Here is a 24997-nt window from a genome sequence, read left to right on the forward strand (position 1 = left end):
AAGTGTAGGTGTTATAATTTCGTTGACGAACTGATTACCTATCCGTTTCTTTGTCTAAAATGAGTATTACCTTATTACTATGATTGATTACTGGGCTTAAAGTTCGTATAAATGTCTATCGAATTACCTCCTCAAGTTTAAAGCGTAGCTAGTCATGTAGTACTATATTAATTACTAGCTGGTACCCGCGACTTCGTCTGCGTACTTTTAATTTGAATATTAAGGATTATATAAAAGGAACGGTATAGCATGTGATTAAAAGAGAGTAAGTAGGTATATTTAAAAAAAATAAAAAATATCTGTTTACAGTCGTTATAAAGTACCTATGTATTCCATTCTTATCTTATTTAGCCTATACGATCCCACTGCTGGGCAAAGGCCTCCCCTTGATTTTTCCACTCCTCTCGACTTTGTGCGATCTCCGGCCAATCCTTGCGATAAGCATTGAGGTCGTCACACCATCTTTTACGCGGTCTGCCTCGACTTCTAAGCCCGCCCTGAGGTATCCAGGTGAGGTATGAGGTGTATTCCATTGAGTGGCAGAAATTACCTAGGAATATTTATCGGTCCCTTATGTCCAAGACACTTACAGGGGTCAGCGTCACGTTGTGTACAAAAATATTTTAAAATGACCTAATTTAAAACTTTTTTGTACACAACGTTTGCTATTTTGTTATTATTTGTTAAAATGTAGAAATTGTTTGGACTCGACACTCGCGAGCAGGCCACGTATACACCACGTGCGCTCCCCCACCACAAGACAGCGCCGTTGACTGCCGCCACACTTCGGCGAATGTGCGCGACGACGAACGACGACCGACGGCAGTGGCGGCGATGCAGAGTATTCGTTAAAAGGAACTTTATCTACAAAAGCCAAATTTTTTTAACTTGATACACCCAAAACTACTAAATATCATGTTCCTAGGTTCAGTGGTTAATATTTTGTATACAAAAAGTTTGGCTTCGTAGTTCCCGTTCCGAATCCGTTCCGTTCCGTTCGAATTTCGGAAAATCCGTTTGTTGAAAAACTCTGCACATCCTAAGAGACCTACGTATCAAGTTTCATGGTTTTATCTTCAAAAATGACGAATACCCATACAAACATTCAACCCGTATTTCACCCCCATACTGGTAAAAATTTCAAAATGCTTGAACAAACGATTTTTTGTTTGTTATTTAGTGCCTAAACACAAAATTTAATATTTTTATCTTGAAAAATGACGAACCTTATAAAAAATTTCAACACCTATTTCATCCCCTCAAAGATCGAATTTTCAAAAACGCTTTAACAAATTGTTTTTTTATTTCTTATCAAGTTCCTAAATATAAAGTTTCGTGGTTTTATCCCCAAAAATGACGAACTCCCATACAAACTTTCAACCCTCATTTCACCCCCTCACTGGTCGAAATTTCAGCAACGCTAGAACAAATGTTTAATTATTTTTTATCAAGTGCTTAAATATAAAGTTTCATGGATTTATATTTTAAAATTAAAATATCCCATACAAACTTTCAACCCCTATTTCAATCTCTTCGTCCCTTCTTTTCGCAATAAAAGGTATCCTATTTTCTTTCTCAGGGTCTAAAGATTGTCTGTGCCAAATTTAATCAAAATCGGTTGAGAGGTTTAAGCGGGAAAGCGTAACAGACAGACAGACAGACAGAGTTACTTTCGCATTTATAATATTAGTAAGGATTATTTTCCCTCGTTAAATAGTAAACAAACTAAGTGTAGGTGTTATAATTTCGTTGACGAACTGATTACCTATCCGTTTCTTTGTCTAAAATGAGTATTACCTTATTACTATGATTGATTACTGGGCTTAAAGTTCGTATAAATGTCTATCGAATTACCTCCTCAAGTTTAAAGCGTAGCTAGTCATGTAGTACTATATTAATTATGTGGTGTAAGTAATTAGATTTTATCTGTATGTAATGTAACAGTCAGTTGAATAAAAAAACTTATACAAATCAGATCAATTAATTGGCGTAATGTGATTCTAGAAAGAGTTTTAATGTTAATAGATAGCTAGCTATAGCTATGTGTAGGTTCCTGTAGGAATGAGATATAACTGTTTAATAAAGACAGTTGCATCAAAATTTTATCATAAATTCCCTAAATTATGGCGCCTACCTACCCTCTAAGTTAGAAAAGTGATCAAATACTAACTTGAGGTCACTCAGTTTAAAAAAAAACATCGAAATCATTCCAGTAGCTATGGCGTCATGCGCTTCTTGACACGATCACGAAATCTAGATTTCCGCGGGAATGAGGTATTTTCCCGCCATAAAAAGTAGCCTGTGTCCGTGCCTAAGATCCTATCTTTAAATTAACCAAGTCTTATAAAATTCCGTTCAGACGTTAAGGCGTGAATGAGGCAAACTTTTAAAACAAACAATTAAAAATCACTAACCTAGTTTTCTGTCTACTGCCTACGCCTTAAGTACGATAGCATAAATATTAATAGGCCATATCCTTTTCTAGATTACTATCTATCAGCTAACTAAATTTCATCAAAATCCGTTGAGCCGTTTAGGCATGATAGACAAAACTCCCAGCAAAAACCATAAAAAAATCACTAACTCAATTCAGTTTTCTGCCTACTTCCTACCCCCTAAGTACGATGACGTGATCAATTTGATCGTACAACCGTTTTTAGATAACCAACTATTACCTTACTAAATTTCATTAAAATCCGTTCAGCCGTTTAGACGTGAAAGAGCAAAAGTCCCAACAAAAACGACTACAATTCACTAAATCAATTTAGTTATCTGCCAACTGCCTACCCCCTAAGAACGATGGCGTGATTATTTATAGCCTATGACCATTTCTAGGTTATCATCTATCACCATACCAAATTTCATGAAAATCAGTTGAGCCGTTTAGGCGTGAAAGAGTAACAGACAGACAGACAGACAGACAGACAGACAGACAGACAGACAGACAGACAGAGTTACTTTCGCATTTATAATATTAGTATGGATTCGGGTTAACAACAGCTCATTTACAATACTTTACAATAATATCCATACTAATATTATAAATGCGAAAGTAACTCTGTCTGTCTGTCTGTCTGTCTGTCTGTCTGTCTGTCTGTCTGTCTGTCTGTTACTCTTTCACGCCTAAACGGCTCAACTGATTTTCATGAAATTTGGTATGGTGATAGATGATAACCTAGAAATGGTCATAGGCTATAAATAATCACGCCATCGTTCTTAGGGGGTAGGCAGTTGGCAGATAACTAAATTGATTTAGTGAATTGTAGTCGTTTTTGTTGGGACTTTTGCTCTTTCACGTCTAAACGGCTGAACGGATTTTAATGAAATTTAGTAAGGTAATAGTTGGTTATCTAAAAACGGTTGTACGATCAAATTGATCACGTCATCGTACTTAGGGGGTAGGAAGTAGGCAGAAAACTGAATTGAGTTAGTGATTTTTTTATGGTTTTTGCTGGGAGTTTTGTCTATCATGCCTAAACGGCTCAACGGATTTTGATGAAATTTAGTTAGCTGATAGATAGTAATCTAGAAAAGGATATGGCCTATTAATATTTATGCTATCGTACTTAAGGCGTAGGCAGTAGACAGAAAACTAGGTTAGTGATTTTTAATTGTTTGTTTTAAAAGTTTGCCTCATTCACGCCTTAACGTCTGAACGGAATTTTATAAGACTTGGTTAATTTAAAGATAGGATCTTAGGCACGGACACAGGCTACTTTTTATGGCGGGAAAATACCTCATTCCCGCGGAAATCTAGATTTCGTGATCGTGTCAAGAAGCGCATGACGCCATAGCTACTGGAATGATTTCGATGTTTTTTTTTAAACTGAGTGACCTCAAGTTAGTATTTGATCACTTTTCTAACTTAGAGGGTAGGTAGGCGCCATAATTTAGGGAATTTATGATAAAATTTTGATGCAACTGTCTTTATTAAACAGTTATATCTCATTCCTACAGGAACCTACACATAGCTATAGCTAGCTATCTATTAACATTAAAACTCTTTCTAGAATCACATTACGCCAATTAATTGATCTGATTTGTATAAGTTTTTTTATTCAACTGACTGTTACATTACATACAGATAAAATCTAATTACTTACACCACATAATTAATATAGTACTACATGACTAGCTACGCTTTAAACTTGAGGAGGTAATTCGATAGACATTTATACGAACTTTAAGCCCAGTAATCAATCATAGTAATAAGGTAATACTCATTTTAGACAAAGAAACGGATAGGTAATCAGTTCGTCAACGAAATTATAACACCTACACTTAGTTTGTTTACTATTTAACGAGGGAAAATAATCCTTACTAATATTATAAATGCGAAAGTAACTCTGTCTGTCTGTCTGTCTGTTACGCTTTCCCGCTTAAACCTCTCAACCGATTTTGATTAAATTTGGCACAGACAATCTTTAGACCCTGAGAAAGAAAATAGGATACCTTTTATTGCGAAAAGAAGGGACGAAGAGATTGAAATAGGGGTTGAAAGTTTGTATGGGATATTTTAATTTTAAAATATAAATCCATGAAACTTTATATTTAAGCACTTGATAAAAAATAATTAAACATTTGTTCTAGCGTTGCTGAAATTTCGACCAGTGAGGGGGTGAAATGAGGGTTGAAAGTTTGTATGGGAGTTCGTCATTTTTGGGGATAAAACCACGAAACTTTATATTTAGGAACTTGATAAGAAATAAAAAAACAATTTGTTAAAGCGTTTTTGAAAATTCGATCTTTGAGGGGATGAAATAGGTGTTGAAATTTTTTATGAGGTTCGTCATTTTTCAAGATAAAAATATTAAATTTTGTGTTTAGGCACTAAATAACAAACAAAAAATCGTTTGTTCAAGCATTTTGAAATTTTTACCAGTATGGGGGTGAAATACGGGTTGAATGTTTGTATGGGTATTCGTCATTTTTGAAGATAAAACCATGAAACTTGGTACGTAGGTCTCTTAGGATGTGCAGAGTTTTTCAACAAACGGATTTTCCGAAATTCGAACGGAACGGAACGGATTCGGAACGGGAACTACGAAGCCAAACTTTTTGTATACAAAATATTAACCACTGAACCTAGGAACATGATATTTAGTAGTTTTGGGTGTATCAAGTTAAAAAAATTTGGCTTTTGTAGATAAAGTTCCTTTTAACGAATACTCTGCATCGCCGCCACTGCCGTCGGTCGTCGTTCGTCGTCGCGCACATTCGCCGAAGTGTGGCGGCAGTCAACGGCGCTGTCTTGTGGTGGGGGAGCGCACGTGGTGTATACGTGGCCTGCTCGCGAGTGTCGAGTCCAAACAATTTCTACATTTTAACAAATAATAACAAAATAGCAAACGTTGTGTACAAAAAAGTTTTAAATTAGGTCATTTTAAAATATTTTTGTACACAACGTGACGCTGACCCCTGTAAGTGTCTTGGACATAAGGGACCGATAAATATTCCTAGGTAATTTCTGCCACTCAATGGAATACATAGGTACTTTATAACGACTGTAAACAGATATTTTTTATTTTTTTTAAATATACTTACTTACTCTCTTTTAATCACATGCTATACCGTTCCTTTTATATAATCCTTAATATTCAAATTAAAAGTACGCAGACGAAGTCGCGGGTACCAGCTAGTACTTTATAAACGTGAATTTAAATTGAGCCAAATATACTGATCCAAGCCGGAAAAATTTGTTTAAAAAAAATATGACTTGGGGAACACGGGGCAATTTGAAAATTAAATTTTTAAATCTTTTATATGCCAAGAACCTAAGTTCTTGCCACTAAATGATACTAATCCGTATACCAAGGGTGATAACGCCGTCCCCGGAGAATAAAATGACAAACGCATATATCGTTTTTTTAATGTTTTATGATATTGTTTCTATGAGTTGAAATACACCTTGTCAATTTTTTCCACATTTTTCTAGTGATTATTTACGGAGATACTGAGGATTATTATTTTATTCTTTTTTTATTTTAAATTACAGTATTAACCAGAAGATTATAATATGAACAATTGAACACATTAGAAAAAACTTTCAGTTTACTTTAATTTGGTTATAGCACGTGTATTATTGTTCCCTTGGATTAATCCAGTTACTCAAATAGCTAAGAGCACTTGTCATTTTATTCTGTTAGACCAGAAAGCAACTACATTCACTAATTTCCTTTAATAAAATTTACTTCACAGATTACTTTGATAATGTCTATTGGTGAAATTCGTTTATATTGAATCATTTTTAAGTCATTTTGTAACTATGTTTTAATATAATTAGTTTGCGGCCACTCAAACTATGTGGTTAGATTCACACGATGTAAAAGAACATTCTGAAAGCACAGACATCTGTGGTGTTTTCTCGTGCACTGAACAAGTATTTATCTGTTACTGTTATATCGTCTGCATAGCCATAGATACCAGGCGTCAACAACAGATCTTTAATATGAAGAAGGAGAGAACAGGCATTAAAACCAAGTAGATCGGACGAGCAGCCATCAAGGATTCAGTCACTGAAATCGGGGGCGTTGCACACACAAGAAGATCGCCAGTAGATGGAGGATTTGATTCGCCATTTGCCTCTTTTTCGGGAATAGGCTGCAACTTGACAACCTTTCAAGATTTTGAGACACGTACCTACTGTCCTCACAGATAGACAACAGAGGCGCATCAGCCATGGAACGAGATAATTCTGGCACACGGTCATAGGGGACAAATGCCGGAATACCACCAGAAACATTTTCCTTGTGATGAGATTGACCAGATGTTCACTTTCACCGGATGGTAACCAAAATGTACTACCAGAAGAGTACTTTACCAAATTTCCATTCCGATTGTTAATGAATAGTTAAAACGAGCCCTGCACGTCGACCTCTTGGAAAACTTGTCAGCTTTGGAGATATTATGACCATCGGTCTGCGCTTAATTGTTATGCGAATTGCTTTGGTGCCTCGGCACTGGTACCTTCCGCATTGCATGAAGAATGGGCGTCAGATGATACGATAAAATATTCCATCGTCTGACATATAGCACCCGATTACGCTAGAAAATCTCCAAAAAAAGTGGCCCATGAGGATATGGTTACTGAATTAAGTCTCCTGTATCGGAGCTAGCTGAAGGGTCTGGCGATCTCAGCATCATTGCTGTACTAGTAATAGATACAGGCTTAAATTATCTAATGTAGGTCAGTATCTACTAGAGTTCACAGAATAGACAGATTTTGAGCTATGTGGACCCTGTCCACGAGGTTTAGAAGACGTCTACAGCTGTAGTTGTGTTTCAGGATGTATATGTAGTAGGTAGGTAATTTGTGCAAGGAGGTAACGTTAGTTGAAAATGTGGTTTGCAACTGCCTCTTGAAGAACATCAGTAGTCTGTCAATATTGACGTGATAGTAGCCCAGATTGAGTTTTCAAATAAACTTCATATCCATCGAATTAGTTACCCTCGAATACCATACCTTAGTGCTCTCATGTTCTTACCCTTAAAGGTGTTTGTTACGCTTACTATCTTTTGTATACGAACTGATTGCAAATGAAATAACGAAAGTTCCCAATTAGCGAAGGTCAGCCAACTTCCACAGAAGCTACTCTGCAATGGAGCACATTCAAGTAATAGGTGAAGTACCACTTCAGAGTATAAAAATCAGCGCAGTGTTTCATTTTTGGTGATAAGACTTGCAACAGTCAAACATTGAGCTGTCCCATGCCTTTATCAATGCAGGATTAAGCAATCAAGGAATGTGTGAATTGTGGAAATTGTCCATGTGAACTACACAGTTTTGCCAAAAAGCAGGTCCGCATCTAAGAGCTGGCCAGCGTTGGTATCGCCGGATAACAGTAGCGTGTGTGCAACAAGGGAGTGTTCTTTCGCCCAAGTTTGTGACCATTGTTCTAGACAGCTTTATGTAACTCTCGAGTGTGGTGGAAAAAGCGATTTACGTCTATAACTGTGCAGCTATAGCTGTAATACATAAATACAGCTGAAAAAAGGCATATTGATTAATTCTTACATACGGCCGCAAACTGACTACGGGTGACCGCAAATCGAAAAATGGCCGTAAACTAGCCTACTTTTGCAATAATATTTAATTTATAAATAAAAAAGACAACATTCAGTAATTGTTATGTTTTAATTAAAACTTGATTATGCGTTTCATCCATTAAAAATATAAGAATACGAGCCAAATATCAAAACTAATAGAAATAATTGCTTAAATTGCCATAAGTTGAAATACATTACTGTCCCCTGAGCAGCTGAGAGATGTATGCAATAATTATAAATGAGAAAGTAACTTCTCTGCAATATGAAGTAAGAGAAATGAATCAGTCTGATTTTTACAATACTACAGAACTAGTAACACATACAGGAAGTAACTGGACAAAAGACGAAAGTTGACAAAACATACAATCGTCAAAAATTATAGAGGTTTGCACCTGTCATACATACCAAAACGTCTTATATTTTTAAATGATTTTACAAAAAATATTCCGAATACCATACAATAAATGTGCATAGAAAGATAAAACACCGACCAACAGTGACAACCACTGCTACTAACTAGATTTAAGGAGTTAAATCAAGCACAAGTTATTTAAACTGTATTTATCTGTTATTTTCATATTTGTTGTCACCTCCTACAGTCGCATCATCAAAGGTAAGCGATTGATAGAATGTAGGATAGTGGGCAGGTATGGCCTGTTAATTGCACAAACTGATCAAATTATTACACACAGCTTAACTTATAGAATAACGTCCATAATATGTTTACTTTAACTTGATTTGAGCAGCAGTGGTTGTCACTGTTCATGGACGTCTCATCGTTCTAGACACATTTAATTTATTGTATGCAATATGGAATACTAGCTGGTACCCGCGACTTCGTCTGCGTACTTTTAATTTGAATATTAAGGATTATATAAAAGGAACGGTATAGCATGTGATTAAAAGAGAGTAAGTAGGTATATTTAAAAAAAAATAAAAAATATCTGTTTACAGTCGTTATAAAGTACCTATGTATTCCATTGAGTGGCAGAAATTACCTAGGAATATTTATCGGTCCCTTATGTCCAAGACACTTACAGGGGTCAGCGTCACGTTGTGTACAAAAATATTTTAAAATGACCTAATTTAAAACTTTTTTGTACACAACGTTTGCTATTTTGTTATTATTTGTTAAAATGTAGAAATTGTTTGGACTCGACACTCGCGAGCAGGCCACGTATACACCACGTGCGCTCCCCCACCACAAGACAGCGCCGTTGACTGCCGCCACACTTCGGCGAATGTGCGCGACGACGAACGACGACCGACGGCAGTGGCGGCGATGCAGAGTATTCGTTAAAAGGAACTTTATCTACAAAAGCCAAATTTTTTTAACTTGATACACCCAAAACTACTAAATATCATGTTCCTAGGTTCAGTGGTTAATATTTTGTATACAAAAAGTTTGGCTTCGTAGTTCCCGTTCCGAATCCGTTCCGTTCCGTTCGAATTTCGGAAAATCCGTTTGTTGAAAAACTCTGCACATCCTAAGAGAGCTACGTACCAAGTTTCATGGTTTTATCTTCAAAAATGACGAATACCCATACAAACATTCAACCCGTATTTCACCCCCATACTGATAAAAATTTCAAAATGCTTGAACAAACGATTTTTTGTTTGTTATTTAGTGCCTAAACACAAAATTTAATATTTTTATCTTGAAAAATGACGAACCTCATAAAAAATTTCAACACCTATTTCATCCCCTCAAAGATCGAATTTTCAAAAACGCTTTAACAAATTGTTTTTTTATTTCTTATCAAGTTCCTAAATATAAAGTTTCGTGGTTTTATCCCCAAAAATGACGAACTCCCATACAAACTTTCAACCCTCATTTCACCCCCTCACTGGTCGAAATTTCAGCAACGCTAGAACAAATGTTTAATTATTTTTTATCAAGTGCTTAAATATAAAGTTTCATGGATTTATATTTTAAAATTAAAATATCCCATACAAACTTTCAACCCCTATTTCAATCTCTTCGTCCCTTCTTTTCGCAATAAAAGGTATCCTATTTTCTTTCTCAGGGTCTAAAGATTGTCTGTGCCAAATTTAATCAAAATCGGTTGAGAGGTTTAAGCGGGAAAGCGTAACAGACAGACAGACAGACAGAGTTACTTTCGCATTTATAATATTAGTAAGGATTATTTTCCCTCGTTAAATAGTAAACAAACTAAGTGTAGGTGTTATAATTTCGTTGACGAACTGATTACCTATCCGTTTCTTTGTCTAAAATGAGTATTACCTTATTACTATGATTGATTACTGGGCTTAAAGTTCATATAAATGTCTATCGAATTACCTCCTCAAGTTTAAAGCGTAGCTAGTCATGTAGTACTATATTAATTATGTGGTGTAAGTAATTAGATTTTATCTGTATGTAATGTAACAGTCAGTTGAATAAAAAAACTTATACAAATCAGATCAATTAATTGGCGTAATGTGATTCTAGAAAGAGTTTTAATGTTAATAGATAGCTAGCTATAGCTATGTGTAGGTTCCTGTAGGAATGAGATATAACTGTTTAATAAAGACAGTTGCATCAAAATTTTATCATAAATTCCCTAAATTATGGCGCCTACCTACCCTCTAAGTTAGAAAAGTGATCAAATACTAACTTGAGGTCACTCAGTTTAAAAAAAAACATCGAAATCATTCCAGTAGCTATGGCGTCATGCGCTTCTTGACACGATCACGAAATCTAGATTTCCGCGGGAATGAGGTATTTTCCCGCCATAAAAAGTAGCCTGTGTCCGTGCCTAAGATCCTATCTTTAAATTAACCAAGTCTTATAAAATTCCGTTCAGACGTTAAGGCGTGAATGAGGCAAACTTTTAAAACAAACAATTAAAAATCACTAACCTAGTTTGAAACAACATTTTTTTTGCTACCTATAGACAAGGTAGGTGAATAGAAAAGGTGTTAAAATACTGATATGTTTCAGAAATTTATAGTGGTGTTTACCTGAAGGGCACAGCTAGATGTTATAGACCGGTGAGCATGAGACAAAGAAAACTCCCTTGAATTTGTACAATGTATATTTTTAAATCTACAAATTTCATTAACCATAGGTAGGTCAAAAACCCTATGGAGGGAGACAGGTCGCGCTTTGGTCCGTCAGGTTAATTGTCACTCCGTAACAACCATGGGATATCACTAGATTTAAAACACTGTCCGTACACCTGTAGGCACCTCACTTACTCGAGGACCTCCGACTATCAGGCCTACCTGAGGCGTTCCGGAATACCGTACAGGTGATGCGTTGAGGCCGGCTCAGGCCAGGCGTGCTGGACGATGGCGGCGCAGCGGGCCAACTGTTACGCAGCTGGCGGGCTGCACGTCCACCGGTCAACCTCGCAGTCCTTCACCGGGCCTTATCCGGTGTGTTGACAAAAGGAGAGGCGCGGCACATCCACATGCGCGCCGCACAAAGGGAAGCTTCGACGTGCAAACAACCAAGGCAAGCTCCGCCGAAATGAAGCTTGAAATAACTTGCAAACGCAGAAGAAAACAGTAGCAATCTTCATTCACAAAATTTGTTGAAATAGTCTGATCCAATCATAAACTTCTTCTTAGATTAAAACTTGCAAAACGTTAGAAAATTAAACTTGCAAAAACGTTAAAACATTAAAACTTAAAGAAAAAAAAACCCCATCTGCAACAAGGAATGGCAATGATTAGCATGTGGTTCAGCTGACAGCGTGGCAATGCAACTCACGAGTGTAAAACAAAGAAAATAACTTACAGGTTCATCCGGGATAGTTGGGCATCGCTCGGATGAAACCTAAACCCACCCACTGGACCTTCGGCGATGGGATTTCAGTGATGTTGCTGAAAACAAGGACCTCGAGGTTATCACAAAGTTGGTGCAAAAATATGCACGAAGAATTGCGAGGACTTACCATCTCGGTTAAGTTATTTGTTTAAATCGAGACATCGGCTCTTGATGTCGCCGATAAATCGTGGCTTTTAATTTGCCCACATTATTGTTACGGCAGTGGAGTCTCCGGCGCTCTCGCGACGTCCCCACTTTCCATAACCTGTCTCTCAGCTCAGCCAGCTGTCAGTCTGACACAAGAACCACGAACAAAGTTGCCAAACTAGAAAAAATCTACCAAACCATAAATTCGCCGAATCAACGACAACAATCGATCGACTTGTTTGATCCAAAACCTAAATAAAATATAATATAATTTCAATAAATGTTGCAGATAATTAAATATACCAAATTTTGAAAAAATAAAATAATCAAAAATATTCGGGCCCATCGATAACCCTGCAGCGCCATCTGCGATTTCCTGCGGGTAAAATATAAAACAACGATATATCGCCAGAAACCACAAGATGTCGCTACAAGGCTCGTTGGTCCGAAATGCTTCGTTACAATACCCCCCTACCCACGAGAGGTTTCGAACTGGGTGAGAAACACGGCTGCCCTCAGCCATAGAGCCTGGAGCGCACAACCAGTCTAAATTTATCAAATTTAAAAAAAAAATCTGTCACAGAAGACGAGACAACTAAACAATTTATAAAAAAAACGTAACGAAGCACAACTCAAACATCTAAACAGCACAACCCTAAGCACAACAATTACCCCGACCTGATATTCATCACCATTCATTGATCACCTTTCACTTCTTTCATAAAGTAGCACCCAGTATCCATTTCACTGGGTGTTACCCACATTCATACCCCTGTTGAGCTGACAACTCTCTTAGTGTCACTCGATCCCCAATTCTAAAGACAAAGACAAAAAACAAAACACAGTTGTTGGTGGCTTATTTAAGGAGTCACTACCCGCTCCGTCGAAAAACAAAAAAAATAGTCAACCTAATGAGGTTCCCTATCAAAAAAAAATATTCCTAATAATGGCTACTATAAAGCCTAAAAAAAATGTTGTCACGAGCAACGTATAAACTATACTTAAATAGTTGGCTATAATCGCCTATACAAAAAAAACATAAAAATATGAAACGCTATATTGGGCGTTCATAAAAACGCTGCGTTGCAGACGCAAGTGTGTATGGGCCTTATCAGCGCACCATAAACACACTAAAAAAAAAATCATTAAACATAAACAAACATAAAACATCTATTGGTAAATGTACCTAGTTATTTTAAAATCAAAAGACTAATTAATAGTCTTTAACTACATAAAAAAAAAATGTGTTTGTTATAAATAGGTTGTTACTTGGTCCTAATGACACAAGTAAACACACCAAAGTTTTATATTTCTAAATTAAAATGTTATGAAAGCTAATTATGAAAAGGAAAAATACTGTAGCTTTCTTTATAAACGTAAATTTTGAAATTGAGCCAAAAACAAAGATCCAAGCCGGTAAAATGTTTTTTTTTAAAAATATGACTAGGGGAACACAGGGCAATTTGGAAATTAAATTTTTAAATCTTTTATATGCCAAGAACCTAAGTTCTTGCCACCAAATGAAACCAAATCGTACACCAAGGGCGATAAAACCTTTTTAATTACGCACTGCTCATATTTTGGGGCAAGTTTCGAGGCTTTAAAATTAGCGGCGTCACTCTGTACGTACGTTTTTCGCCACACTACTTGCCCTTCGCGCAAAGTATTGACGTTACGGCGTCGCAGGTTGTAGTACTTTGCGTTCGTCGCGTGAGCCTTCTCGATATTAACCCGAACCTTAATAAAGATATCCTGAAGGACCCCAAATTCACCCGCATACTCGTCCCTTGGCATAGAGACCTCATATTCCCTGTCATCATTATAAAAAAGAACCGTTAATAATTGGTTCCCGGCCATGGACTAAAAAGAATGGACTAAACCCAGTGGTTTCGTTCACCGCACTATTTAATGCAAACTGCACCTTAAATAAATTAAGATCCCATGTCCTATGATCGTCAGCTACATAAGACGAAACAGCTGTCATGACTGTTTTGTTGTACCTTTCCACCATGTTAATCTGTGGCGTGTACCTAGGCCCGTAGTGAACTCGTGGAATATTGTACTTCTTGAGAAGGCCACTGAATTCTGATCCCGTGAATTGAACCCCATTGTCGGTAATTACGGTTTCAGGAATCCCGTGAGCTAGAAGCACATAATTCTCAAAGTTTTTAGCTACTGCAGCACTAGTCGCTCGACGAAGTGGAAATAACATGGTGTACTTTGAAAAACAGCACGTTACTACTAAAAGGTGCATGTAACCCGAACGTGATCGTGGAAGAGGTCCTACCAAATCTACGGATACAGCTTGAAATGGCCTATAGCACTGCTTAGGCTGACCCATGATCCCAGGAGTGAGTTTGGTCCTGTGCTTATAAGCAGAACAAATACGGCATTTGTTGACAAAATCAAGCACGTCGCGGTACATTCCTGGCCAGAAATACCTCAAACACAACCTACGGTGCGTTTTAAACACCCCGAGGTGTGCCGAGGTCGGTGGTTCGTGGTTTTCGGACATGACCTGCAGACGGTTTGACTTTGGCACAACAACCTTCCAATCAAACTCCTGAGTCAGGGCATACTTACCCTTGCTGTATCGTAGAAGAGTACCATTTTCGACGCGATAATTGGGATAATTTTTAGGATAAGCCGTACAACCAGAATAAACCTTATCATACCACTCATCACCGGTTCCTGCATTTGGAGCATCGATGGCATCCACATGCAGCAATCGTGAGAGGGCATCAGGGACGACATTATCCTTCCCTTTCCTATGCTCGATTGTAAAATTAAATTGGGATAACCTACAACCCCAACGAGCTAAGCGTCCCGTAGGATTCTCCAAATTCATGAACCACCTAAGTGAAGCGTGATCGGTTACGACGGTGAATGGTCTACTACCTAAATATGGTTCAAATTTCTCAACCGCGTACACAACTGCTAACGCCTCCCTTTCGGTAGCACTATAGTTACGTTCGTTTTTGTTAAGGGATCTGCTGATATAAGCGATAGGGCGGTCATGGCCATCAATATTCTGCGCTAACACACCTCCTACGCCAAAATTAGATGCATCGCAGTGAACTGAAAATGGTTTACTAAAATCAGGGCAGGCTAAAATTGGAGCTGAAACTAATGTGTTTTTTAAAGTTACAAAAGCGTTTTCTGCGTCTTGGTTCCAGATAAATTTTGTTTTTGAGCTGGTAAGAGCGTGTAAGGGTGCCGCAATGGTGGAGAAATTCCTAATAAACCTACGGTACCAAGAACAAACACCTAGAAAGGTTTTTAGTTCTTTCGAAGTTTTGGGTACCGGAAACTCCAGAACAGCACGAACCTTATCGGGATCGGTCCTAAGCCCAAACTCATCCACTACATAACCCAGATATTTTAAAGAGCTACGGAAGAATTTGCTCTTCTCAAAGTTGATAGTTAAATTGGCGCTGTGTATCCTATCGTGAAGTCTCTTTAACAGAAGTATGTGTGTTTCCAGATCTTCAGCAACTACTATAATATCGTCTATGTATACGAATATCATGCCTTTAGTTATGTCACTGCAGAAAGGATGTCCAAACAACATGTCCATGAGCCGTTGTTGGCGAGCAGGAGCTCCGCATAGGCCGAATGGCATAACTTTAAATTTAAACAACCCCCTACCAGGCACTGTGAAACTCGTCTTCTCCTGTGAGCTAGGGTCGAGTGGAATTTGCCAAAAGCTCGATTTAAAATCCACAGAACTGATGTACTTGGCATTCTTGAGGCTATCCAATATCTGGGGTATGTAGGGAATGGCATAAGCATCGCCTTTCGTCACAGAGTTGAGCCTCCGGCAGTCCAGACAAAATCGCCATGTACCGTCAGCTTTAGGAACCATAAGGACTGGATTGTTCCAAGGACTCTCGCTCGGGGCGACAACGTCCAGCTCCAGCATCTTGTCCAACTCCTTATGTAGTTCCTTCTGCTTTTCCGGTGACATGGGATAAGGTCTACACTTGACCGGTGGCGCAACCCCAGTGTCGATGACATGCTGAGTAAGATGCGTCCTACCTAAACCCTTGCGCTCAAAAGAAATGTCATGAAATTTCGTTATCATAAGCTCCGCTAACTCCTTGTGATCATTGGGAAGACTGTCATAAGCTTGTATAGAGTTGACTGGCATTTCTAAAAACTTTTGTGGACCTCTCATGTAGGAAACACTTTCAAAAATTTCTGGCATCAAATTGTATGCCCGCCAAAAGTCCACGCCTAAAATAACATTTAGTTTTATACTGGGTATTATAAAAAATTTCAAAATTTTGGTTACTCCATTAAATGTAATGGGCAACATTAAAAATCCTGTAGAGGTACACTGGGAACCATCCGCTACAGTAACATTTGTGTCTTTACCTGATTGTTCTGTAAAACCTAGTGATTTAAAATATGTATGTGCTCCATTTCCTAAAATTGAAATTGCTGCACCTGAGTCCAGCAATCCATATATTGACAAATCCAGGACATTAAGTTTCAAATATGGTCGAACGTCATCATCATTGGGCTCGAACAAAACGGAAGCTACGTTGTTCAGCTTAAAATAATTAGTTACTACCTGTAACCAACGTTTCCAATCTCCATCTTCGACCTTCGATGGAGGATCGGCGTTATTGTCCGAGCAACCTAGTTTTTTGGGTTGTTACATTTAGGGCACGACCTCACCGTAAACCCTAAATGACCGCATTTAAAACATTTGACTGTCTTGTCCCTACACCTTGCGGTTGAGTGAGTAGACACCTTACATCTTTTACAAAAAACTGATTTGTTAGCCGCAGATTTTGTATTAGGATAACTACTAGGCTTTTCATTACTTGGCGGTTGTCGCTGCCTAAAAGTTTGAGCCTGATTTGGTGGCTGAACTGCCGAGACCTGTTCCGTTTCCCTAACATCGGCGGATTCGCTGACGGGCATTACAGGTTTCGTTTTGCCTTTATACACGAAATCATTATTCAAACTAGACTGCTTAGGTGGTTCGACAAACAGCTGTGTCATTTGTCGCGCAGATTCTATTTTACGGCATTTTTCCTTAAGTTCAGCTATCGTAGCTATGTCGTGCAATGCTAACTGCTCTCTAAAAACGGGCCTAATATTGTGTATTAAAATTTCAAATTTGTCATTATCCGAAAGAGGTCGTTTCAATTGTGAAAACATACAGTTCATAACTGCAAAATAGATGTGTGTTGGTTCATCCTGTCCTTGGGTGCGAGCTCTAATCTCCCCCAGCAAACGATAATCAAAATCAACGGGTGCGAATTCTTGGACTAAAAGCTCACTCAATTCCTGCCAAGACGAAACCTGCTCCTTAACACCTCTGTACCATAGAAGACCTTGGTCCGAAAAGAAACAAAAGGCGGACCTGAAAAGTACATTGTCACTAACCCCGAACGCTGAGGCGCGTTCACTTATCGACTGCAAGAACGTATGTGGACTCGTACTGCCGTCGAATTTAATGTTCCACTTCATTAAATTATTTGCTGAACCATCTGTCCCTTTTCCCCTGTTTTCCTCTTCTGGGTCGATGACGTTTTTTGTTGACAACAATTTCTCCAATGAGTGACCGCAAGCTATAAGATTTTTATTCAGCTTCAATTTTATGTCCCTATCGACAGACTCCGTGCATACTACACGCTCAAGACGGTGATGAAGATGATTATATAAAGCCCTAGCACGCATAAGGTGATGACGGTCCCTAGACTTCACTGCTAAATCAAGTTTTGCCTGCAACTCCTTCAGCTTTTCGGTGATGATTGGGAATTCAGCCTGTGGTTTTCGTTCATCGTCCATTATTTCATCCGGAGAGAAACCAGTGATCAACTCCCTAAGCTGTTTCTTCAAATTGAGAACAGTATCAGCTGGTGCTTCTGCACGAATACTCACTTCATATACTAACTCATCACGGAGCAGTGAATGTAAATAAACCGTTTGGATATCCATGGTTGTGTTTCAGAGTTATAATTTCAAGATTGAAAAGAGGTTTGAAGTAAACTGAAGTAAATTTATGTTTCAAAATGTACCCGTCTGCCTCCAAAACTTATTTTCTAAAATATGTACAAATTTTCCATTAAATATTAACCAAATAACTGTAATTATCACACAACATCAATTCTCAGTCTATCCCTGTAAATAATTTTCAAAACAATAAAAGAAACAACAGTGTTTTATATAAATTTTGTTTAAGGTTATGTTTACTATGAAGTAAATGTTTATTTTTAAGTTGTAATATGTTATCAATCAATATGTAAAGATGGTAAAGGAAATTTACTACTGAATACTCAATAAAGTTGATATTGAAAGACAGTTCTATAATTATTTCAATAAAAACAAATAAGCAAAATATTTGCCAAGCAGCGGCACAACTATCAATATGATGATGAAGCAAAGTTACAAAATATCTATTTCTACTCAATATCCTGTTGTAAATGTTATAAAATACTACCTTTATGTGTTTTAAGAAAGTTATAATAATTGATTTCAAATAATAGGGTAATTATGTTTGTTTTTTAATTAAATAATATTATATGTTTAGCAAAAAAAACTCAATCTATAAAATTGCTAGTAAGCATCAAAAAAAATGTTCAAAATATGGTTTTAACCTGTAGTTATACAAAAGGTTAAAAAAATAAAGAAAACACAAATGTAGTAGTAAAAATGACAATAAGCCCTAGACCAGTTTGGTCTTAAATTTGGGTTTAAAACTTATTGTACAAAAAAAAAGTATTTAAGTTAGGTCTCTGTATGAGGCCTAGAACCTTACTTATACTAAGACAAACACAACTTAACCTAAGATGCAAACAAAACACAAACAATTCACACAAAATCCCATCACTTTTAATATTAAAAAAAAAAATACACTGTTTTCACAAAATTTATTCTTAAAGTTTATGCCAACACCACTTATATTCTAAAATGGTTGTACAGAGCGACAATTTCACCAAGAAGGGCGCCACTGAAACAACTTTGCTATAATGGTATTCCATAAAAAAGAAATGGGCCGTTAGGTAAAGTGTCTCTCTGTGACATGACCATAAGATAGCACTATATTTAAAACACTGTCCGTACACCTGTAGGCACCTCACTTACTCGAGGACCTCCGACTATCAGGCCTACCTGAGGCGTTCCGGAATACCATACAGGTGATGCGTTGAGGCCGGCTCAGGCCAGGCGTGCTGGACGATGGCGGCGCAGCGGGCCAACTGTTACGCAGCTGGCGGACTGCACGTCCACCGGTCAACCTCGCAGTCCTTCACCGGGCCTTATCCGGTGTGTTGACAAAAGGAGAGGCGCGGCACATCCACATGCGCGCCGCACAAAGGGAAGCTTCGACGTGCAAACAACCAAGGCAAGCTCCGCCGAAATGAAGCTTGAAATAACTTGCAAACGCAGAAGAAAACAGTAGCAATCTTCATTCACAAAATTTGTTGAAATAGTCTGATCCAATCATAAACTTCTTCTTAGATTAAAACTTGCAAAACGTTAGAAAATTAAACTTGCAAAAACGTTAAAACATTAAAACTTAAAGAAAAAAAAACCCCATCTGCAACAAGGAATGGCAATGATTAGCATGTGGTTCAGCTGACAGCGTGGCAATGCAACTCACGAGTGTAAAACAAAGAAAATAACTTACAGGTTCATCCGGGATAGTTGGGCATCGCTCGGATGAAACCTAAACCCACCCACTGGACCTTCGGCGATGGGATTTCAGTGATGTTGCTGAAAACAAGGACCTCGAGGTTATCACAAAGTTGGTGCAAAAATATGCACGAAGAATTGCGAGGACTTACCATCTCGGTTAAGTTATTTGTTTAAATCGAGACATCGGCTCTTGATGTCGCCGATAAATCGTGGCTTTTAATTTGCCCACATTATTGTTACGGCAGTGGAGTCTCCGGCGCTCTCGCGACGTCCCCACTTTCCATAACCTGTCTCTCAGCTCAGCCAGCTGTCAGTCTGACACAAGAACCACGAACAAAGTTGCCAAACTAGAAAAAATCTACCAAACCATAAATTCGCCGAATCAACGACAACAATCGATCGACTTGTTTGATCCAAAACCTAAATAAAATATAATATAATTTCAATAAATGTTGCAGATAATTAAATATACCAAATTTTGAAAAAATAAAATAATCAAAAATATTCGGGCCCATCGATAACCCTGCAGCGCCATCTGCGATTTCCTGCGGGTAAAATATAAAACAACGATATATCGCCAGAAACCACAAGATGTCGCTACAAGGCTCGTTGGTCCGAAATGCTTCGTTACAAGTTTTCTGTCTACTGCCTACGCCTTAAGTACGATAGCATAAATATTAATAGGCCATATCCTTTTCTAGATTACTATCTATCAGCTAACTAAATTTCATCAAAATCCGTTGAGCCATTTAGGCATGATAGACAAAACTCCCAGCAAAAACCATAAAAAAATCACTAACTCAATTCAGTTTTCTGCCTACTTCCTACCCCCTAAGTACGATGACGTGATCAATTTGATCGTACAACCGTTTTTAGATAACCAACTATTACCTTACAAAATTTCATTAAAATCCGTTCAGCCGTTTAGACGTGAAAGAGCAAAAGTCCCAACAAAAACGACTACAAATCACTAAATCAATTTAGTTATCTGCCAACTGCCTACCCCCTAAGAACGATGGCGTGATTATTTATAGCCTATGACCATTTCTAGGTTATCATCTATCACCATACCAAATTTCATCAAAATCCGTTGAGCCGTTTAGGCGTGAAAGAGTAACAGACAGACAGACAGACAGACAGACAGACAGACAGAGTTACTTTCGCATTTATAATATTAGTATGGATTCTTTGTATAAATCATATTAAAAATATAAGTCATTTAGGTGAGTATGACAAGTGCAAACCTCTATAAATTCAAATTCAAATGTAATGTTGTGTGTGTAATTTTTGATGATTTTATTTTTTGTCCACTTTAGTCTTTTGTCTAGTTCTTTACTTCCTGTATTTGTTACTAGTTCTTTAATATTGTAAAAATCAGACTGATTCATTTCTTTTACTTCATCGCATTTATGATGATTCCATACATCTGCTCAGGGGTGTAGGCAGTCCCAAGAAAATTGGAATGAAATGCATCCTGCAATATATTGATGAAAAGCTAATATCTGCCAATATATCTCAAACGACCGATAATAATGGAATTATTATAAACTAGCTTTTGCCCGCGACTTCGTCCGCGTGGCGTGTTATATAAGAGAGAGATCTTTGTGTGTGTGGCGTGCATATCAAATTTCAAGCATCTAACTTATGCAGATTAGATTTTTTCATACAATTTTTTTCCCAATAACTCCCATTTTTCAAAATACAGCCAAAAATAAACTTTATATTTACTAAGGTATGCATGCATGCTAGATTGAATCAATTGATTGGATTGATTTTTTTTTAATTGATTGTTCATTGAGTTTTAATTTTAATACACACTTCCTCTCTTCCCTTCAACGTTGCTGTGCCCTACAGGGTCCATGTTTTAGTTCCTATGCCTATGTAACACCCCATTGTACTACATGGAATGCAATAAATAATTTAATTGAATTGAATTGAAAACATCTATCTTACGCGGTTTCGATTTTTTCATACAAATGTTTTTTTCCCGCTAACTCCCGTTTCCGTGGGAATTTTGCAATATCCTGTTGCAACTAAGGTTTAAGTTAACTAAGGTACCTGCATGCCAAATTTCAAGCGTCTAACTTAAGCGATTTAGATTTTTCATACAAAAGGATTTTCCCACTAATTTCCGTTCCCGTGGGAATTCCGGGAATTCCTTTCTTAGTGCACCTCTACGGTACCTAAGCTATGTCCCTTCCAAATTTCAAATGCCTACATTTAGCCGTTCAGGCTATGCGTTGATATGTCAGTCACTGAGTCAGTCAGTTTCTCCTTTTATTTAGATTTGATTTTTTCATACAAATGTTTTTTCCCGCTAACTACCGTTCCCGTGGGAATTTTGTAATATCCTGTTGCAACTAAGCTTTAAGTTTACTAAAGTACCTGCATGCCAAATTTCAAACGTCTAACTTGAGTGGTTTAGATTTTTCATACAAAAGGATTTTCCCGCTAATTCCCGTTCCCGTGAGAATTTCGGGAATTCCTTTCTTAGTACACCTCTACGGTGTCTAAGGTACCTGCGTGCCAAATTTTAAACATCTTACTTGAATGGTTTAGATTTTTCATACAAAAGGATTTTCCCGTTAATTCCCGTTCCCGTGGGAATTTCGGGAATTCCTTTCTTAGTGCACCTCCGCGGTACCTAAGGTACCTGCATGACAAATTTCAAACGTCTAACTTGAGTGGTTTAGATTTTTCATACAAAAGGTATTTCCCGCTAATTCCCGTTCCCGTGAGAATTTTGGGAATTCCTTTCTTAGTGCACCTCTACGGTACCTATGGTACCTGCATGCCAAATTTCAAACGTCTAACTTGAGTGGTTTAGATTTTTCATACAAAAGGATTTTCCCGCTAATTCCCGTTCCCGTGGGAATTTCGGGAATTCCTTTCTTAGTACACCTCTACGGTATCTAAGGTACCTGCATGACAAATTTCAAACGTCTAACTTGAATGGTTTAGATTTTTCATACAAAAATATTTTTCCGCTAATTCCCGTTCCCGTGGGAATTTCGGGAATTCCTTTCTTAGTGCACCTCTACGTTATCTAAGGTACCTGCATGCCAAATTTCAAAAGTCTAACTTGAGTGGTTTAGATTTTTCATACAAAAGGATTTTCCCGCTAATTCCCGTTCCCGTAAGAATTTCGGGAATTCCTTTCTTAGTGCACCTCTACGGTATCTAAGGTACCTGCGTGCCAAATTTCAAACGTCTAACTTGAGTGGTTTAGATTTTTCATACAAAAGGATTTCCCTTCACTACTCTGCTCCTATTGATTGTAGCGTGATGAAAAGTATACTATGACCTGTCCAGGAGTGTGAAGAATAATTGTACCAAGTTTCATTAAAATCCGTCCAGTAGTTTTTGTTTCTATAAGGAACATACAGACAGACAGACAGACAGACAGACAGACAGACAGACAGACAGACAGACAGACAGACAAAAATTTTACTGATTGCATTTTTGGCATCAGTATCGATCACTTATCACCCCCTGATAGTTATTTTGAAAAAATATTTAATGTACAGAATTGACCTCTCTACAGATTTATTATAAGTATAGATATTAAAAAAACATAGCCATATAATAGAAAATAAGCAGACGGACGGGGCCACACTTCGTATAAAAAATGAGTCGTGGAACTCCGTAACCCGGGTATTCAATGCAAGCCCGCTTACTACGCAACACGTAAGTTCCCAATTTATTTTGGTCATGAACACAGCTATATGATCTAGTAAATGATTGCAATCGAAAGCTGTAAAAATCATCTAACAGTAGTATGCTTTATCAATTTTAAATATACAAGGAATTTTCAACATTATGATAATTTTTTATTAATACTTTTATGTCAAGCATCAGCAACTCCGCAAGCTGTGGCAAAACCTCAAGCAGCGTCAAAGGGATGCCTTGACCAAAGAAAGGTATAATAATAAATAAACTTGTCCCTTTTTTCTATCTTTTAATTTAATAGAAAAATACATGTATTTTCTTTCTTCCAAAGGCAACATCGGTTCGCCACAGGAGGAGGTCCTGCCACAGAGGACGCTGACATCGACCCCGATATCAGCCAAATTACATCGGCATTAATTGTTGGTCTGGATGATGTAATCGACAGTGACACCCTAGAATTAGGTACAGTTTGCAATATTTATATTATATACTGTAATGTTGATTCTATTCTTTTGAAATAGTAGTGATATAATTAATATTTAAATAAATACAAACTTTATTCTTTGCAGAGTATTCAACACAGCTTGATTTAACGGACTCCGACCCAGACAAGACCCAGACCCAGACAACCAAAATCCGACCACCGACTCCACCGCACTCCATCACAATCACTCCAGACACCAACACTACCAGAATCACTCCATACACCGACTCCATCACAATCACTCCAGACACCAACACTACCAGAATCACTCCATACACCGACTCCATCACAATCACTCCAGACACCGACTCCACCACAAGTATCACAACCGCTCCAGGCTCCAAACAGATCTTCTGCTACCATTCGTGGATCAATAGATGTTCTGCGTATGGAGTTTGAAGACAGACGAAGACGGAGTAATGAGTTACATGAGATGCAGAAAGCACTGCTGGCGGAGCAAATTAGGGAAGCTCGAGCCAAAGCCGAGTTGGCTGAATTTATTTTAAATAAACAGAAATCAGGTGAATTTCAAGTACTAAGATGACATTTGAGATCGAAAAAATTCAAAAATTCCTAGTTGTAAATAAGCTGAAGTTGTTGATTTTTTTAATAATAAGTATTAAATTTTTTTTTTCAATGTATCATTTCTTTATTTTTTATTATTTTATGTATATTTGTACGCCTACATGCAGGCCGAACACATCACAGCATTGTTATTTGAATTATTTTGCCACCTTTTTTTACCCACGACGGAACGGAGCAGGTATATGCGTTTAGGGTGAGAGATGTTTGTGTGTGCGTTTGTGCAAAGAAATGTTATTAATTATCTTCTAAACTAATAATCCGATTTTGATGCGGTTTTCAATAACGGGTTTGTGTTTGATGAGTTCATGTTATTAGACAGGTGTCATGTCTGTAACTCACTAGGGGGCGCCACAATATTAGAGTTTAGAGTCAATATTATTCGAAACGCCTCTTCAATTTATAATAGCAATTTATTTGCAATAGTTTTTATTAGTTAAATTGTTTCTGACAGGCGTTTTTTTTTCGGTTCCATTGATTACACGTAATTACGTCGAACACGGTGCTGTTTCATTGCTACCTAAATCCCTTAAAAATCAGTAAAAAGGCATATCAGGCATATTCATGGTCCTTCGAGCCAGATTTCAGAGAAGATCACAATCAATAAATTGTAGATAATACGAAGTGATTGGCGAAGATTA

At 37.6% G+C, this 24997-nt stretch overlaps 3 long non-coding RNA genes across 3 annotated transcripts; 1 reads left to right on the forward strand and 2 right to left on the reverse strand.

Moving 5' to 3' along the window:
• Positions 1–11148: 11148 nt before the first annotated feature.
• Positions 11149–12226, reverse strand: LOC126381153 (uncharacterized). The gene is made up of 3 exons (XR_007568699.1): positions 11949–12226; positions 11792–11877; positions 11149–11701 (listed from the first exon to the last, which is right to left on the reverse strand). It is a non-coding gene; the product is annotated as an uncharacterized LOC126381153 (long non-coding RNA).
• A 6447-nt stretch (positions 12227–18673) lies between these two features.
• Positions 18674–20048, reverse strand: LOC126381152 (uncharacterized). The gene is made up of 3 exons (XR_007568698.1): positions 19771–20048; positions 19614–19699; positions 18674–19523 (listed from the first exon to the last, which is right to left on the reverse strand). It is a non-coding gene; the product is annotated as an uncharacterized LOC126381152 (long non-coding RNA).
• A 3411-nt stretch (positions 20049–23459) lies between these two features.
• LOC126381151 (uncharacterized) lies at positions 23460–23947 on the forward strand. The gene is made up of 3 exons (XR_007568697.1): positions 23460–23541; positions 23622–23752; positions 23860–23947. It is a non-coding gene; the product is annotated as an uncharacterized LOC126381151 (long non-coding RNA).
• Positions 23948–24997: the final 1050 nt, after the last annotated feature.

This window comes from Pectinophora gossypiella, unplaced genomic scaffold (assembly GCF_024362695.1).
Source record: "Pectinophora gossypiella unplaced genomic scaffold, ilPecGoss1.1 Pgos_37, whole genome shotgun sequence".
NCBI classification, from domain to species: Eukaryota; Metazoa; Arthropoda; class Insecta; order Lepidoptera; family Gelechiidae; genus Pectinophora; species Pectinophora gossypiella.